General features: G+C 41.5%; 1 protein-coding gene and 1 long non-coding RNA gene across 2 annotated transcripts in view; one reads left to right on the forward strand and one right to left on the reverse strand.

Moving 5' to 3' along the window:
- The window catches only part of NAV3 (neuron navigator 3), an 858,619-nt gene extending 851,888 nt beyond the window's left edge, over positions 1-6,731 (reverse strand). The window contains exon 1 of the mRNA XM_082739652.1: positions 6,497-6,731. The gene's annotated coding sequence lies outside the window, so the exon portion shown is untranslated. The remainder of the gene's footprint in view (positions 1-6,496) is intronic.
- A 163-nt stretch (positions 6,732-6,894) lies between these two features.
- Positions 6,895-8,007, forward strand: LOC309870563. Its single transcript, XR_014314709.1, has 2 exons — positions 6,895-7,090; positions 7,399-8,007. It is a non-coding gene; the product is annotated as an uncharacterized lncRNA (long non-coding RNA).
- Positions 8,008-16,172: the final 8,165 nt, after the last annotated feature.

The raw sequence follows: 16,172 nt of genomic DNA on the forward strand, positions 1-16,172 counted from the left end.
CTCAGAAGTCATACATCGTCACATCTGCCATATCCTATGGATCGCACGTAATGACCCTGATATGATGTGGGAGGGAACTTCACAAGGGCATGAATAGCAACAGGCAGTGATCCCTGGGGACCAACTGGAGGCTGGCTGTTAGTACAATCTTGAAATAAGCTTCCAAATGAAAGAAAGAGAACACGTGATATAGTTCCAGAACTCTTTTTTTATAGTCCAATGTCTTGAGCAGTATGTTATTTTGACTTGCCATTAAATACTCAGCACTGTAATTTAACAACCATATTCTTTTAGAATATTGATTTAAAAGCAAATATTCTAGATCCTCAAAACCTGAGTCGAGTTTCCATGGTCAAAGAATCACAGAATCAGGAAGGATCTTAAGAGGTCACCTCATCTGTTGAAGCGGAATGATGGGTCCTTAGAAATCCATTCTATCATCCTTTCTACTTTTGTGTTTATTCAAAACATTCATAATAAAAAAAACTTTCAAAGAAGTATAATATGTTCATTTACTGATAAAGATATTCCTCAATATGTAAAGAAATGTACCTATTCAATGCAGCTCTTAATATTAGAACTCACAAAAGAAAGATAAAAAGATGAAACATGACATCGTTTAAACAAACGACATCTTCTTATCAATAAGACCTCAAGTAACTTCAGAAAAAAAAATGTTGCTTTAGGGTTCCATTAGGGTAACAGTAAGTCAGTTGTAGTTTGTGAATAAAAAGCACTATAACACTAAAGCTGGGAGTTTTCTGTTGGTCGGGTTGTTTTTAGTGGATATAACATTACCATAGCTAATCCTGATTTCCAGTTTCAATTACTGAATTTAAAAAAAAAAAAAATCTATGGTTGTTGGGGAGGCTGCTCTGTGGCTCAGTCATTAAGTGTCTGATGGTTCCAGGATCCTGGGATCCAGGCCTGCATCAGGCTCCCTGGTTCTCCCTCTCCTTCTTTCTGGCTTTGTTCCCTCTCACACAGTCTCTCTGTCAAATAAATGAATAAAACCTTCAAAAAAAATCTATGAATAATCCTGATACTACATATAAAAAAATTAGAGTAAACCTTTCTGGAAACTAGAAGAATGGCTCCTCCTCCAAACAGAAGTACTTTTTGCTCCCAGAGATCTGGTCATTATTTTCAGCCTGAGACAATATAAGGAAGCTAAACTGGGGTGGCAGAGAAGAGGGAAGGAATGGAGTGTCATAGCTTCTATGTGGACAAGTGTTCTATATGGGTCACATCAGATTTGGAAGGAAAAGTAAATCTAAACATAAAAATAATTATAGCCTTCTGATACATTTCAGAAAATAGCAGCAATAATAGTAGTGAATATGCAATGAAAATTTACTGCAAGCCAGGAACACTCCTAAGTATGATATCAGTATATTCTCTCATGTAATTGTCACAAAAGTCCTTCTCAACTATTTTATGGATGGGGAAACAGATTCAGATCAAGAGAATTATCAATGATAACCTACATAGTAGGTGGCAGAGTTGAGATTCAAACTCAGTTTAGTCCAGAACCTACATCATTAGGTGTTGTGCAATATTGCCCTAAAATGGAACCATAAAAATCAAGCAGCCATGTTTTTGATCCCATCTAATAAAGTAACAGAAGAAGGTGTTCAAGAACAACAAAATCTTTTTTTTTTAATATTTTATTTATTTGAGAGAGAGAGAGAGAGAATGAGCGAGAGAGAGCATGAGAGGAGAAAGGTGAGCGGGAGAAGCAGACTCCCTGCCAAGCGGGAAGTCCAATGTGGGACTCAATCCTGGGACTCCAGGATCAAGACCTGAGCTGAAGGTAGTCACTTAAACAACTGAGCCACCTAGGTGCCCCACAATGTTTCTTTTGATTGAAAAAAACTCCTAAGGGCATGACTCTCTGGTCTCATTTGTGTTTGCAACATGAGCATATAAAAGATACCATTTCTTTCTCAACGTTATCCCCACAAACCCACCAAAAGCACCAAGTACAGTTGGAGACTTAGGTGACGTTTCCCAGAAGGGAAAATTGAAAGCTGAATATGAGGCCCACAGTTCCATATATAAATAGACCACATATAAATATGTACAAAACAAGACCAAAAAAAAAGTAAAAGTTTGCTTCTAATCCTAACTGCACCTGAACAGTTATAAATTACTTCTTGTCAAAATACTGATTTTTTTTCCCTTCTTTGCTCAAGAAAACTTTGGTCCGTAGGTCATTGGCAGCATTTCCAAATCATGAAATCTCGAGGTCCCCATTATGTCAAGTACTTATCCAAACGAGCACAACTAACAATTGTCCCAAATGTTATGCTCTTAAGAAAACACTGCACAGATTAGCAAAAAGTATCATTGTACAAACACTGTTTAATGACATGAACAGCCAGCTTTTAAATCCCTACAGGGACCAGGCTTATTTTCTCTGAACACTGTGAAATCATTTTAAGATAATAGTAAACACATATAATTTTAAAGACGGGAGTTTTTTGTTGTTGTTTTTTCTTAAACAAGACTGTGGAGTTACATAACCTTCTTGAATGATGCATTAAATTCAGAATCTATGCTACTACATTGTTTGTCCTGAGACTTCATCTGGGACAGAGAAGGATGGTGACCTATGGAAACATCACCACCAGAGGCTCATATTGGGTATTATTGTTGACAGTCAGGCTTGGGAAGAAAAATGAAGTCTGAGCAGAAAGAAAGCTCTGGGGAGTTTTTCCCACCCTCAAGTCCACTTAACCTTACAGAAAATTACTTTTCCTTGCAAAATGGGGGAGGGGGAGAGTGAGATCTTAAATTGTTTTTTAAAAGTGGGAGAAATTTATTACTCACTTGCATTCAAGTAAAAGGCTGGGATTATTCAGTTCTGCACATTAGGTTATGTGATTAGCCATTAAACGACCTACTACCTATATCTCTAGAATACAGAGAGTAATCACCTTCTCCTAAAAGGAAAGAAATATTCAGCACCATTACCAGGTATCTGTCAATGGTATAAGGAAAGATTTCTTTTCTCTGTTCAGAAGTCTTGTCTGCTGCCTCTGAATATGTATGTGGTATGTATCTTAGTATCCACCACGGCTAGATATGTACACCTGTGTGTGTATATATAATTAGGTCATATATATATATATATATATTTGAGAATTCAAAAATAGGAAAAAAGATGATTATGCCCATTTTTCTTCTGGATATAACTAAGCTAAGTGACATCTGTGAATAAGGAGACCACCCCAAGAGTAACTCTACAACACAGTGAAAAGTAGGACTATAACCTTTATCCCTTGGCTCCTGCTTCACGCACAGTTCCCTGATTCCCTGTATTTCTAAGTTTGGTAGCTTCTCATTTGAATTGGGAATATTCTCATCCTAATTATCCCAGTTACACGCCAAGTCAGACACACGTGCAAACGTCTCCATAAATTCTTTTCTGTTACAAAAGGGACACTCAGTGTGTCTTCTGAGAATTTTAGAACACTCCTCAAGGATAAGGAGCTAAGGAGAACTGCCAACCCAGGCCTGGGAATAACTATTCTGACTGAAATCAAAAAGTTAACATCAGACAATCCATAGGAGCCAGCACGCTTCATCCCATTAAGTCCCCAAGTGATCACAAAGTGTGGATTCGCGTCCACATTTCAGCTAGTGCCCAGGACAACCATTTCCTGTTGCCATGGGTTACAAGGATGAGTCACTTGGAGCCCTCCAGACAACTTGAAAGATGCCTTATCTTGTACCATGTTCAGAATTAACAAAATATATTCTTGGTAATTAGCAGTGCTCAGAAATACAGTCTATTAAAATATCAGATCAAAAACATTTGTTAATCCCTCTGCATGAAAATGGAGACTTGAGGTAAGTAAACTTGAGAGATTTTTTTTTCCCCCTCTTATAAAACAGATAACTCATTATTACCTACTTTCATTAAATTATTCATATATAGATGCAATCACATGGGGAAAAGAGTTTCAGGATCAATGTACTAAGATAAGAGTAATATATGGCTTGTCGCTCATATACCTTTCAACTTCAAATCATGCAAGGCTTAATCAGAACAGACTTCATGTTAAACCCTTCATGTACACACACAAAAAGAGGGACAGTCACACCAAATATTAAATGTACAGGAGGGCATGATAGTTCTTAAACCAAGAGGGAAAAAAAAAAAAAACACAACAACAACAACATTTTATTGCACCTACAATTAACTGTGCACTCAAGTTCCACAGAGTCTCCCGGGGCACCTTGTACAGATCAGGGGAATCCACCCAACCAGGAAACACCAAAATCAGGAGTCAGGTAAAAACAATAATGTAGGAACATTACTACTATCATTGCTCACTACAAGGAAGAAAATGTTGAAAGAAAAATTGTTTTTCAGATTTCTCTGGCAAGGGAATTTTAAGTCTTTTGTAAATATTCATCTGAACTGGATAAATATGACCTATGGTATGAAAAGTATTAGGTGTAGAATTAAGAAAATGAAAATATATCTAAAACCTACAGCTTCTTAATTGGCCAAAAACAAAGCCAACAGTGTGGAAGGACATGGCAGTAATTATCTTTTCTAGATTAGAATTGATTCTCTTTTCCAATCTATCAGCAGTTTCTCTTCTTCCTGATCCATGCTCTGCTCCAAGACCCTTTCTTCTATATTGATAGTTGAATTCAAAAACAAATGTGCAGACAAAGGAAAGGAGGCAAGGAGAAGAGCTCACTAAAAGAGAGATCTTTTTCTATATGAACTATGTATATACCACTGAAACAGAGTGGCGGATAATCATTGATTCATATTTTTCACCCCCAAAATATTTTGACTTCAGGAAAACTTGAGAGCATAACAATTTGCTCTTTTGGGAAACAACAAAAAAAATTCCATATAAATCCTATTTCTGGTTAACAAGAAGTTGTCCTGTCTTATCCCTTTGTTTCAACATGATACAGACCTCTTACATTTCAAAGGGGAAAAAAAACCATACTGAGGAAGTGCCTCAACATAAACAAGGCAGAATGGGTCCTATACTATAGTAGCTCCACTTTAAAATAAGTTCTAACTTATACCTACCTAGCCTAGTTGGACACATGCTAAGAACCAAAAACAAAAGTCTGGTTTTATTGTGCTATCATGTCCTCAGTACTAAAGTCTGAATCTAGTTATGGTTTTGTGGGTTTTTTCCCCCCACACAGGAGTTGTTGTGCCTTATCTAATCTCTGGCAAGGTCTGTCTACACCCCCCATCCCCCTGACTCTCTTAGCACCTTCCACTAGAGGCTGCCACTTCAGCCAGCTGGGACTTTGGGAAGCAAGGTCCTGGACCTTCATTATGAAATACTCATTCCAGGAACTGGGAAGTGTAAAACTGAATGAGGGTTAAAGAGAAGATAATTAAGGCAACAGAAGTCACATGTTCCTCATAAACTGGGGTGGGGGAGGCGGTCTCTCAAGTCCCCTAAAATTAAATATCAAAGAGTGGAAAGTGTCTATCAATAATTAAAGAGGGGAATTTCAAGAGAATAAGACTGGATTTTTTTTAAAAAACATAGAATTCTTTATATCCATGGTATATGTGGATTTTAAAACATATTCAGCCCTTACAATACATGCCATACTTGGGAGCACAGAAGCAAGCTGCAGAACTCTGATTCTGACATACAGACGCCCAGCTCAGAATGCATTTCTGCAGAATCGAGCGAGATCAATACTCAGGAAACAAATATGTTGATGGATGAGGACAAGTCTGAAAACGACCTGGTTGAGGTGGCCACGCTGCAGGTCTCCCAGCTCTTCCCATGCTGGCAGAACGGAAGGGTTACCAACGATTCCCCTTTCTTTTAAGAGGGAGACGAAAAAAGGAAACGAGGGGAGGAAAAAGAAGGGAGGGAACAGAATGGAGCTGGTGATGAGAAAAGGAAGAAAGACATGAGAACGGGGAACGAGAAAGAGAGAAAAACCCAAAGAGGGGCGGGGGAGAGGAAAGCTATGATGTTTGGACGCTCGCCAGCCACCCAGCCGAGCGCTCCATCGCCCCCAAGCCGGCCGCCCTCGCTCGTCTGGAGCCATGGGGTTCCCTGGTAGCGTCGCATGGTGCGAACAGCCCTCCCCGCGACCCCAACCCGGCGCAGGCCACGCGGTGCTGCCCCCAAGTAGCCCCCCGCACCCCGCCCACCCGAGCCCGCCACTCCCTGGACCGCGCTCGCCACCCCCGCCCCCGACTGCTCCCCGCGTCCCCATCACTAGTCTAGAGGGAAGCGAGAGATGGAAAAATCAAAAAGGGGAGGGGGGCGACCAAAAAAAAAAAAATTTTTTTTTTTTTTTTTTAAATAATGTGATCATAGGTCCTGGGGGAGCAACAGGGAAGAGACCCGTGGCAGGCACCTGGGAAGGAACACGCTGTTGCAAATACCCGGGCTGCGTTGGGCTGGGCGATTTTCCACAAAAGGAAGTTTGGAAGGAGCGCAGCGGTTTGCGATGCAAGGGAACAGGAGCCCAGCGTTACCTGACTGAGGTCAAGCCGGCGGGCCGCGGAAATCCTCAGGTTTGCGATACTGAGCCACTTGATCAGGTTACTATGGAAATCGTCTTGAGAAGGAAAAAAAAAAAACCAGCAGCCCAGGCACATCCTCGTCCCCCCGAAAGAAACTGCTGGGGCCGCCGAGCGCGGGCGCGGGACCGGGCGCGGCGCCTCTCCCGGCCCGGCTCGCTCTTTCTTCCCTCCTCGGCCGGGCCGCGCCTCCCCGCCCCGCGCCGCCGCCGCCGCCGAGCAGCCCGCGGGCCGAGCGAGCCCTCCGCGGCGCGCTGCCGGGAGCGGGAGCGAGAGCGCGAGCGAGCTCGCAGCCGCCAGCCGGCCTGGGCGCCGAGTGGCGCTGTTTCCCAGCCGCGCAGCTGGAATTTAAAGAGACAGACGCCTCGCGGGGTCTGGGGCCGGGTGTCCTCGAGAGGAGCACGCAGGGCGCCCACCCGTCTCCGCCCGGGCGGGATGGACAGAGCGGGGCCCGCAGAGAAAAGTTTCCTGCGGGGACGGCGGCGGGAGCGCGTGAAGACCTGCCTCGGCCTCCTCTCCGGAATGCAGAACACAAGCTGCGAGGAGAGAGTAAGAGGGATTTTTTTTTTTTTTTCCCCTCCTTTGGAGACTAAGGTGGAAATGATTTGTATGCTCAACAAGTCAGGCACCTATTTTCAGCTGTGCTCGTTTTCGTCCTTGGGCACCGACTTTTTTCATTGAAAGCACGGAGACGAATGGGGGTTCATTCCTTGTTTTATGTCAGACTCCAAGCAGAGAGACACATGGGTTTGGAGGGAAGGTGGTGGCGGGAAGATACAGCTGTCAAATGTCTTGAAAAATCTTCTCTCTCTCTCTCTCTCTCTCTCTCTCTCCCTCCCTCCCTCCCCCTGTCTCAGCCAGCGAAGCATCTCCTTTTCTCTCTGAGCCCTGGAGAACAGGCTTCAAGGTATATTCCAACCTGTAGTTCAGCATCCTCCGACAGACCACCTTCCAGCCGGCACCTTTTCTCTATAGCCATGAATGCAAGCTTGCTCCTGTTGCTTCTGAGAAAATAAGCAAGAATCCAGCAGAAAGAAGCATCTAATCCGGCCCTTTTCTATCCCTAGCTAAGCCAGCTTTCACTGGGCACTTCTCTCACTGCTCTCACAAATAAGGCTCACATTTGTGCCATTCAAACATACAGTCTAAGGAGAATGTGTTTATAAATTTACATGTTTTAATGTCACTACTTAGTGTCGGAGAAATTATCCAATCAATTTAGTTTGCAGTTCTAACAATCACCTTTTACTGCTTTATATTCTCAACAGCCTTTTCGTGGTACAAGTTCAACCCAAATTTTCCCAGGGCATGGGGGGTGGGGGGCGGTGGGGATAATAAAGAGACTCTCCCTTTGGACTTGTCCAGATCAACCAAAGTGATTCCACAGAGTAGCTTCTGTATAGAGTAGCAGATGCTCATTAACCTCAATAAATGTGAATGATACTCTTTGGGGTTGATAGAAAGTATTCTCAGAAGAATGCAACTATGTCTAGATTAGCAACACCTTGTGGGCAGGAGTCCTATATTATTCCTATGTCTTAGACCTTATATACATTTAAGAGCCCTGCACAAAGCACGGAGGCTACATTCTAACTCAGTGTCTTAAAATTCTTTATCTCTCCCTGTCTTACCGCCAGTACTCACACCTGCTCCATACATCCATCTTGCTTGTCTTTCACCTGGCTTCCAGAGCAAAGCCTTCAAAATATAGTAGTCTTATCTAAAATTCTTCTATAGTTCTCCATTTCCTTCAGGAAAATAGCCATTTTTTAAAATCATGGACTAGAACAGTGTTTCTCAAATTTTAACATGCATCAGAATCACCTGGAGGCCTTATTAAAAGATTTCTAGGGCCCATACTCATGCTCAACTTTTCTCTTTCAACAGGTCTAGAATGAGGCATAGGATGTATATACTTAAGATCCTAGGTGATGTTGATGCTGTCAGTCTGGCAGGCACAGTTTGAGAACCACTGGCATTGACCATTTATGATCTGGCGCCTGCTTTTTTCTCCTTCTTCATCGCTCCCACCTGCCTCACAGTTCCCAAGCAAGACTCACTTACTAATTTATGCTATACTTTCCAAATAGTACCCACTCAGCCCCACTTTGTAAATGCTGTTCTCTGTCAGGAGTCCTCTCCCCTGCACTGTTCCCCATGTCCCACTGCTTCATCTGGGTAACTTGTTCAACACCTAAGAACTTCTGGATAACTTGCCAAACACTCCCGGACCCCACATCTGAGTTTAGGTCCCACTCTGTGCTGCCCCTTTACCCACTTTTCACACTGTAAGTGTAATAGCTGTATATTTATTCTGCTTCTTCACTAGCCTGGGTATGCTAAGGGCAGCGACTATAGCTTATTTATCCCTGCATCCCCAAGTGCCTCCCAGATTGGTCAAGGAGTTGCAGCCCAGTAAATGGGAACAGGGGAGAGAGGAGCAAATGAGAGTAAGAGAGGTGATAGTTTTTCATCGCTGATGATTGTAATGATATTCAAAGACAAAAGAGTGTTACAAGCGTAGTAATAATATTAGAAGGACAGAAAAATGGAATTAATATTTCTAAGCTTTCAGCATATATCAGTTACTGAGTTAAAGGCTCTGCATACTTGCTATAGCCTGAATGTGTCCCCCCAAAATTCGTATGTCAAAACCCAACCTCCAGTGTGATTGTATTTGAAGGTGGGAACTTTGGGAGGTATTAGGTCATGAGGATAGAGCCCTGATGAATGGGATTTAGTGCTCCTTTAACAGAGACACCCAGAGAGCTCTGTCACCCTTTCCTCCATTTGAGGACACACTGAGAAGATGGCCATCTATGAACCAAGAGGTTTGTTCACACCAGAAACTGCCAGTGCCTGGATCTCGGACTTTGCAAGCGCCAGAGCTGAGAGAATTAAATGTCTGTTGTGTAAGTCACCCAGGGTCTGGTACTGTTAGAGCATCCTGAGATGACTAAGACAATGTTACCTCATTTATTCCTCAAAGCAGCCCTGCAAGATAAATGCTACATAACATATGAGAAATTCCAGGCATGGAAAAGTTCAGGAGCTTTCTCATCTCCCATAGCCGGTTGGTGTCTGCTACACAGCAAGGGGTTGGGTGGGGGGATATACTTCACTATAACCACCACAAAGGCAATTTTCCACAGGTGAAAGTAAGTTTAATGGGTATCCTGTTAACATTCACAAGTTTTTGTTACTTTGATTTGGAACACATGACCTCCCACTTCCCCCCTCCCCTCCATAAAAGGGTCTGGCTCACAGGCTAGGGTAGAGACCTCTATGGCTTTTTGGAAGGTCCTCTGACTCAACAGTCTGCTGAGATGTGGGGTTCTCTGGCTGCTGCTGAGTGGTCTTGCTCTACCTTTGTATCGTATCCTCAATGCTATATAGATTTTTAACAGACCAACCAAATCAGACAGGTAAATAAATACCTGTTAGAGTGGCACAAGCAGAGTAGAGTCCTTCACTTGTCTGTATTTCCATTATACTACATTTTACTATTGTAGAGGTAAACATTACCTGGCAAGAAAATATGTAAATATATTAAAAGTATGATAAAAAAAAGTCTGTGCTCCCTTTGGATATTTATCCAAACCACAGAGAGAGAGAGAACAAAAGTGAACTTGTTTGAAAGTGAGTGAATATTCTGAACATTTGGAATAAGTCTGCAATTAAAAATTAAGCTAATTTTCTATAAATGTACAAATTTTCATTAATAAAATCAGTCCTCTATAAACTTGGGAACCAGAGGACTATAGAAATAGTCAGTACTTCCCTACAGTGATGTTTGTTTTCCTTGAAGGTTGTATGCTTTACATAAGATTAGCTAAAATCATGAAATTCTGACAGCCAAAGGGGATCTTTAAGGAAAGTGGTTCATAACTTTAGCTGCATACTAGAATCGCCTGCAGAGTTCTCACAACTCTCAATGTCCAAGTTGCTCCTCAAACCAACTCTATCAGAACCTCTAGGCTTGGCATCTTGGCATCAGGATCTTTAAAGCCTTCCAGATGATTTTAATGGGCAAGCAAGACTGAGAATCACATCTTTTGAGATGATCTGCAATGGAACGCAAACCTGGCTGTTCATTGGAATCACCTGAGAAAATGTAAAAGGCTCCGGTGCACACACTCACCTACCGAAGTTCTGATTTGGTCTGGCTGGGGCCCAGGCCTTCCTATATTTAAAAGCAACCCCAGGTGATTCTGATGTTCAGCCAGGATTGAGAATCACCACGTCAGAGCGATGATTCTCCAAGCAGAGTCCCCAGAACAGTAGCAAGGGCATCGCCTGGGAATGTGTGAGAAATGCAGATACTTTTTTTTTTTTTTAAGATTTTATTGATTTATTTGACAGAGAGAGAGAGATCACAAGTAGGCAGGGAGGCAGGCAGAGAGAGGGGGAAGCAGGCTCTCCATGGAGCAGAGAGCCCGATGCGGGGCTCGATCCCAGGACCCTGGGATCATGACCTGAGCCGAAGGCAGAGGCTTTAACCCACTGAGCCACCCAGGCACCCTGAGAAATGCAGATTCTGACTCCACCTCAGATCCAGGGACTCAGAAGTGCTTGCGGTGGGCTTCAGCACTATTTCTACAAGTGCTCCTGATGATTCTAACACACACTCAAGTCTGGAAACCACTGCCTTATAACATGGTATTAGTGGTGCCATTCTCCTTTAGAATTCAGAGTTCTGCATTACCTTCAGCAAACATCTATTGAGATCTTAGTATGGTGGTTCTGACAATCATTTCTAACGAGTTTCTAGTGATGCGCATGCTGCAGGACCAGGCATCATACTTTGAGAACCACCGTCCCACTATGTGTCAGTCCCTATAACCAAGTATTAAGAATCCTGAGATTTTGAGGGTTGCGGGAGTAGATGGGTTGGGAGGGATGGGGTAGCTGGATGATGGACATTGGAGAGGATATGTGCTATGGTGAGTGTTGTGAATTGTGTAAGACTGATGGATCACAGACCTGTACCCTTGAAGCAAATAATACATTATATGTTAATTAAAAAAAAAAAAAGAATCCTGAGATTTGTTTTATTTTTCATTTTCAAAAGGGACTATTGGGGTGAAAAACTTCCTTTCTTCCCTTCTAGCTTCTTTGGCGGGTCTAACGGTTAAAGTGACACAAGGCAGATGAACAAGAGAAAAACTTCTGTATGTATGGGAGCCCCAAAGACGTAAGATCCCAAAGACGGGCATTTAAGGCTCATACACTAACCTGAACTAAGGAGAAGGGGTTAGGGATCTGAAGCTTCAAGAGGGAAGAAGACAATTCACAAGAAAATGAGAAAAGTAAATGTTTAGTAAACAAATGTTTGCCATGCCACACAGATAAACACTCCTAATACAAAAGTTATCTTTGATATCCATTCCCGGTCTAGGCCTTCCATCTAATTTCTTTTTAATTAAAAAAAGAAGAAGAAGCAAAAAAAAAAAAAAAAAAAAGGAAAAAAGATTTCCTTGAGTCTGATGGGTCTTAATCACCTTCAGCTCAAATAATCCACATACCAAAGTGCCATGTTTTGGGGTTATGTACTTTGCTGTCCCTCAGAACTTGTCCCAAAATGAAACCAATGTGTTGTGGCTACATCAAGCTAATGAAAAGAAATTTCTTGTCCCTAATTCCCTGAAGTAAAAAGCTATGGGACGATTGTGTGATATATATATATATATATATATATATATATATATATATATATATAATTTTTTTTTTTTACCTACTCTTAGATACTAGCTCCAAAAAAAAAAAAAAAAAAAAGTTTTCAGCACTAAAGCTGCAGGCACCACAGTTGTAGATATGGCTGTGAAGAGTTCAACAACTGTACTAGATTACACAAAAACTTTAGGGGGAAAAAAAAAGTGATCTCTTATCACCTTGAAACAAACCACCAGCTCCAGAGCATAAAAGCTGATGAAAAGCTTGCCCTCACTGGCTACAAAGATGAGCCGATTTGCCTTCTCCAATGAGGCGACTCTTCTTTCTGTAGTAGCTTTAAGAAGAAAGAAAAACCTGGTCATTCTCAAAAAGTAAATACTGTTCTTCTTGGTGCCTTGGTGTGAAAGTAGCTCTGTAAACCCTGTCCATCCTAACCTACAAACGTTAAAAGAACCCCTGGTTCCCACAGCCCGGGCTTCCTTCCAGGGAAAAGCACAGAAGCACAGATCACTGAAAGCGAGCACTGTGTCACTAATCTTTGCCTCTAGTCAGGCAGCCAAAGAAAACCCCCAAGCAGAGACTCAAAAGAAGACAACCCAGACCATGAAATCTCCTTTTATCCTTTTAGCTGCCTGGATTGATTTCAGGCTACGAATCTGGATCCTTTAGGGGAGAATCTTTTGGGGATAAGCTCCTTTTCTGAGGATGAGACCCTGCCTCTCTACTTGGCAATTGCTTTTGAAAAGTTCCGAGACAGACTGCAAAAACCGCATTTTCTTTCTGAGACTTCTTTAGGATCAATGGCATTTCTGTGTTTAACAGATGAGAGCTCCAGGAAGAGGGTCCTAAAAGAGCTGCCAGCCACCACATCAGGTGCCGAGTTGCTGACAGGAGAAAAGGCTTTCTAAGAGTAATCTACCAGCCTGTGCTTGTCTGTGCTTTTTCAAATAGCCACAATGTTAATCACTATACAGGCTACTGAACTACTTCCTCTGGAAAGCTCTACAAGTTTGAATGAAGTCTCCTCCTACCAAGGCTGGAGGAAATAATAGTCATCACCCAACTCACAAAATGTCACATAGATTTCTTTTTATAGGCATACACACTTATATAAGCAATGCAGCACTAAGAACTGTAATGAAGTTGCTTAAGTGAATGGGAAACAGCAGTAAGTGGCCTTTAAAAATATCAGTTGTGAAGGGGAAATGTAAAGGGAACAAAAAGCAGATAAGGATGATGACAAGAAGGGCATGTAGGAACATTCGGGAAGGGAGTTGCTGTGAGTGGCAGAATGGCCTTCATTTGGACAATGTCGGTTATACACAGATACACGGGGTTGTTTCATCTCGGAGTTGACCTCCTTAGAAAAGATAATAAAAAGCTCAATTTTCAAATCAGAGGACTCTTTAAAAAATAGATTACTACTTGAATGTGAAAATAGCAGTGAGGTTACATAAGAAAATGTTCCTGTTTTTTTGGAGATGTCAGTTGAACTTCCACTGAAATGGCCATACCCTAACACACACAAAAAAAGCTTATTTAAGAATCAGAAGGTTTGTTTCTTACTTGAACAGGAAAATAAGAAAGTATCTTCATCTACACGTATGTGGAGAGAGGATACAATCATGACGAATGTTAATGAAAGGTCATAGAGGTGAAGAGAAGTGACTTGTAACTTGTAACTTGAAACGTGGAACGTTTCCGCAGGTTTAAATTTTTTTAAGTTGAATTTTTAAGAATTGATTCATAAAATGGCTGCAAAGGCACAACAGGAAACGAGCTTACAACGAGGGTCCTGAAAATAGGTTTCAGTCTGTTCTAAAAACCAAGAACGGGAGATTGGCCATGTGTTCCCCTCCTGTGTAACAATTATTGTCATTAGAGATGTGGCACACAGGTTTAGCACATCATATCTTCAAGTATTGCACCATACTTCTCTGCACCATGGTGACCTTTTCAATATTCTGCAAATTGATTTCCAGGCCATTCCCACTATCCCTTGTTTATAACCTTGGTTACCCAGAAGAAAATGAGCAAGCCTGGCCAGCTGGGCGGCCGGCATTTCTGTGCTCATCAGTGCTCAGAATCACATTGCTCTCTCCCAGAGGCCTCATAACAGCCCTTTATTATTGGTCTGGAGATCAGCAGCACCAAGAACCTTCTATAAGGACATGTTGAAGAGCTATAAGCATTTATGTGAGTCCCTCCGAGGTGCTCAGTTGAACACCGGTAACAGTTGAATACTTTTCTGTACTACGAACTATGACAGTAAAATTAAAAACCTCTAGAAAATGTAGAGTGTATACAACTCTTGAAAACATGATGTAATCATGTTATTAATGTCTTTTTCCACCATTAAATCACCTTTGCTTGTTCTCATGAAATTTTGAGGTCCATAAAAATGTCCTTTCTTATGCTAAATTTGCACCCAGGCTGAGGTCTCCTCGAAAAATCCCTGCAACAATCAATCCCTACCCCCCCCCCGAGTTACACCTAAATCATGAAATTAGAGGAAGTTGACACCTGCCTTAAGCTTTATGACTTAGAATCCCCTAGCAGACCCACATCCCCATAAATAACAAATAAAAATGAAATCAAAATAAGCCAGGGTATTCCATTTCTTCAAGACAGCAGCTCTGTTTCTGTTGGGTTTTCTAGGCGGTGGGGAGAAAAAAAAAGATCTTGAGTTCCAGTACTTGATCAACCCTTATGTGCACAGATTTCTTATCTTTTGGGGAAACAAGCAAAAATCGAAGAACTAGCTAGCATGAAAATAAAATGGAACAGAGTGATTTTTTTCCCCGCATGCCACAGAATATAGAGAAAAGATAAAGTTAAAAAAGTTCATCACTTCTCGCCTCACCCTGATAGTGTGAATCGAAATTTAAGAGGCGTTTGCAAGGTAGACACACAGAGAAGAGAACGTTCTCTTTTCCTTTCAGAAATAATCAGGTAGGGGAATTTCTATTTGAGTAGTTCAATATATAGGCAGAGGAATTATACATTCAATTGACCTTATCAGTAAACCCAGAGCCACACTCTCAAGAAAAACTCAAGAAGTATAAAATAAGCCATACATGGAAAGGTAGTGTCACCCCTTAATTATTCAGCCCTGTTGAGAACCTAGTTGCATCTATGAAAAGTTCAGAAACATAAGAGTTTTGCTTTTCAAGTCAACAGGTCTTTGGAAAATGTATTTCCTCTACAAGGAATCCTGACTAATTCTATGCGTTTAAAGTTCCAAGTCCTAGGGGAGGTTTCACAGAACAAGAGGGTGAGGGCACAGTCCTGAACTTCTGTAGTAACTGGGGATGGATAGAGAGGAGTAAAATTTTACTCATTTTTATTCCACCAAGCATGGTGACAGGACTGCACCTTTTTCTAATCGCAAGGGATTGACTAAGGTCCATCTGGGGAGGAATTTCTTCAGCTTAGATTTATGGTATCTTCTGATATTTTCAGCAAGACACCTTTAGGAACTAAAATACCAGCACAGACCAGCATATTGATTTGCTTATTCTCCTCACAGGGTGTCCCCATCACCATAGCTGTTGGGAATTCAGACATAGAAAAGTTAATTTTATATATATATGCATACACACACACATGCACACATGCACACACACATGAATAACGGCAAATAGAAGATATAGCCCTTGGGCAAAATAATTAGTTAAAAATAAGATGAAGACTGCTGTTTTCCCATAAATTCATCTAATCCACAGCTACTTAGTAGTGCATGCAATCCCAAAATAGTCAGCTACACATTACAGTTTATGTAACATAGATTAGATAGATATTTGAATCTATATTGTAAATGTGATTTCCCGCATGAAAAACTTTTGAACCTGAATTCCTAATATATTACATGTTAGAGCCCAGTCCACATGTGTGATAAGAATGGGCTCTCACATTTCTGGTAGTTCATTAAAATTCACTATTTAAATGCTTCCTTATT

This window comes from Mustela nivalis (genome assembly GCF_964662115.1).
Source record: "Mustela nivalis genome assembly, chromosome: 7".
Taxonomy (NCBI): Eukaryota; Metazoa; Chordata; class Mammalia; order Carnivora; family Mustelidae; genus Mustela; species Mustela nivalis.